This window comes from Papaver somniferum, chromosome 10, assembly GCF_003573695.1.
Source record: "Papaver somniferum cultivar HN1 chromosome 10, ASM357369v1, whole genome shotgun sequence".
Classification (NCBI taxonomy): Eukaryota; Viridiplantae; Streptophyta; class Magnoliopsida; order Ranunculales; family Papaveraceae; genus Papaver; species Papaver somniferum.
Window position 1 is genome coordinate 87,820,492 of NC_039367.1, and position 3,039 is coordinate 87,823,530.

Sequence of the window (3,039 nt, forward strand, 5' to 3'; positions counted from 1 at the left end):
AACCAAAAACAAAAAAAAAACAAGAAAAAAAAGGAAAAGAAGAAGTGAAGATCATAGGTACCACAGAAGAATAGTATGTATGAACAGTTTATTTTATCTCGTTTTTATATCAATAAAGAAAAGCTATATGGATCATAATATTATTTACACAAGGTGGATATCTCTTACATTGTCCGTTATGGCGGAGTATGTTCCTTCATTTTTTATTGTGATGCATCAAAATGGCCCATTAGCTTAGTTGGTATCGTGCTAATAACGCGAAGGTCGCAGGTTCGAGACCTGCATGGCCGCATGGGCCAATAAATAACCATTTTTAAATTGTACTGATATAAAAAGAATACACACGATTTAAACTATCAAAAATTGAGTACAAGTATTATTCACAAAGTCATTGATGTTTCAGGAGCAGATGGCTTAAAATTATATGTACAACAAAAAAATATGTCTAAACAATTTAATTTATTTTGTTTTTTTATCGAGAAAAGAATTATATGGATCAAAATATTACTTACACAAGATATATAACCCATGCATTTGGCGATTATGACGAAGTACGTTTCTTCATTCTTAGTGTGATGCATCAAGGTGACAGGTTCAAGACTTGTATGGGCTGATCAATTAGTAATTAGCATTTTTGCTTCTTTTTTTTTCCTTTTTTAAGAAAAAAAAATAAGTTAATTAATAATTACTATTTTTAGTTTGTGATCGATAAAAAAAAATCATGCCAATCAAAAGAAGGGATACACATGATTTAAACCCCAAAGAAAAGGAAAAAAAAGAAGAAGTGCAGATCATAGGTACCACATAAGAATAGTATGCCTGAACAATTTATTTTATCTCGTTTTTATATCGATAAAGAAAAGTTATACAGATCGAAATCTTACTTTCACAAGGTGGATAGATCTTACATTGTCGGTTATGACGGAGTATGTTCCTTCATTTTTTATTGTAATGTATCAAAGTGGCCCATTAGCTCAGTTAGTTAGAGGTCCTGCTAATAACGCGAAGGTCGCAGGTTTGACACCTGTATGGCCAATAAATTACATTTTTATCTATTTTTTTAAATCACTAATAATTACTTTTTAATTTTTAATCAATAAATAAAAATTGTACTGATATAAAAAAGAAGATAGATGATTTAAAACACAAAAAATGGAAATAAGGAGTACAAGTATCACTCACAAAGTCATTGATGTTTCAGGAGAAAATGGCTTAAAATTATAAGTACAACAAAATAATATGCCTAAACAATAAAATTTATTTTGCTTTTTGATCGGGAAAAGAATTATATGGATCAAAATCTTACTTGCACAAGATATATAACCCATACATTGGTGATTATGACGGAGTACGTTTCTTCATTCCTAGTGAGATGCATCAAGGTGGCAGGTTCAAGACTTTCATGGGCCGATCGATTAGTTATTTGCATTTTTACCTTTTTTTTCAATTTTTAAAATTAGTAATTACTATTTTTAGTTTGTGATCGATAAAAAAAAGATCATGCCAATCAAAAGAAGGGATACACAAGATTTAAACCAAAAAGAAAAAAAACAAAAAAAAAAAAAAAGGAAAAGAAGAAGTGAAGATCATAGGTACCACAAAAGAATAGTATGTATGAACAGTTTATTTTATCTCGTTTTTTTATCGATAAAGAAAAGCTATATGGATCATAATCTTATTTACACAAGGTGGATAGCTATTACATTGCCGATTATGGCGGAGTATGTTCCTTCATTTTTTATTGTGATGCATCAAAATGGCCCATTAGCTCAGTTGGTTAGAGCGTCGTGCTAATAACGCGAAGGTCGCAGGTTCGAGACCTGCATGGGCCAATAAATAACCATTTTTATTCCATTTTTTTCACTTTTTTTTTTTAAAAATAAAAAATTGTACTGATAAAAAAAAAATACACACTATTTAAACCATCAAAAATGGAGTACAAGTATTATTCACAAAGTCGTTGATGTTTCAGGAGCAGATGGCTTAAAATTATATGTACAATAAAAGAATATGCCTAAACAATCTAATTTATTTTGTTTTTTGATCGAGAAAAGAATTATATTGATCAAAATCTTACTTACACAAGATATATGACCCATGCATTGGCGATTATGACGAAGTATGTTTCTTCATTCTTAGCGTGATGCATCAAGGTGACAGGTTCAAGACTTGTATGGGCCGATCAATTAGTAATTAGCATTTTTACTTCTTTTTTTTTCCGTTTTTAAGAAAACAAATATCAATAATTACTATTTTTAGTTTGTGATTGATAAAAAAAAATTATGCCAATCAAACGAAGGGATACACATGATTTAAACCCAAAAAAAAGGAAAAAAAAAAGAAGTGCAGATCATAGGTACCACATAAGAATAGTATGCCTGAACAATTTATTTTATCTCGTTTTTATATCGATAAAGAAAAGCTATATGGATCAAAATCTTATTTACATAAGGTGGATAGCTCTTACATTATCGGTTATGACCGAGTATGTTCCTTCACTGTTTATTGTGATGTATCAAAATGGCCCATTAGCTCAGTTGGTTAGAGCATCATGCTAATAACGGGAAGGTCGTAGGTTCGAGACCTGCATGGGCCAATAAATAACTATTTTTATTCCGTTTTTTACTTTCATATAAAAAAGAATACAAACGATTTAAACCATCAAAAATGTAAATATGGAGTAATTTTGTAGTATCAATTATGTTAAATGAAGAGATATAGATAAAGATAGAGAAGGAGAAGAACTTCTTATTTATAAAAAGGCATCAGGGATTACATAATACAATGTTCTTTATATATATAGGAAAGGGAAAACCCAATCGTCTAATGGACCGCACATCCATGGGCCACAGGCCCTATAACACTCCCCCTTATGTGGTTCAATAACAAAGGTTTATACATAGTACTTCACATATAGTGCTTTGAATGTAGTTCTTCAAATGCCGTCCTCTTCTTGATGACTTGTGATGAAATCAACGGCCTCATTAAAACTTTGACAAGGAAAAACCCAGTGGGATAAAACCTTGATAAAACTATTCA

The 3,039-nt window shown here is 30.6% G+C and overlaps 2 non-coding genes across 2 annotated transcripts; both read left to right on the forward strand.

Annotated features, from left to right (window-relative positions):
• The first annotated feature begins 1,758 nt into the window (after positions 1 to 1,758).
• TRNAI-AAU lies at positions 1,759 to 1,832 on the forward strand. Its single transcript has one exon. It is a non-coding gene; the product is annotated as a tRNA-Ile (tRNA).
• Positions 1,833 to 2,522: 690 nt separating this feature from the next.
• On the forward strand, positions 2,523 to 2,596 carry TRNAI-AAU. The gene has a single exon. It is a non-coding gene; the product is annotated as a tRNA-Ile (tRNA).
• Positions 2,597 to 3,039: the final 443 nt, after the last annotated feature.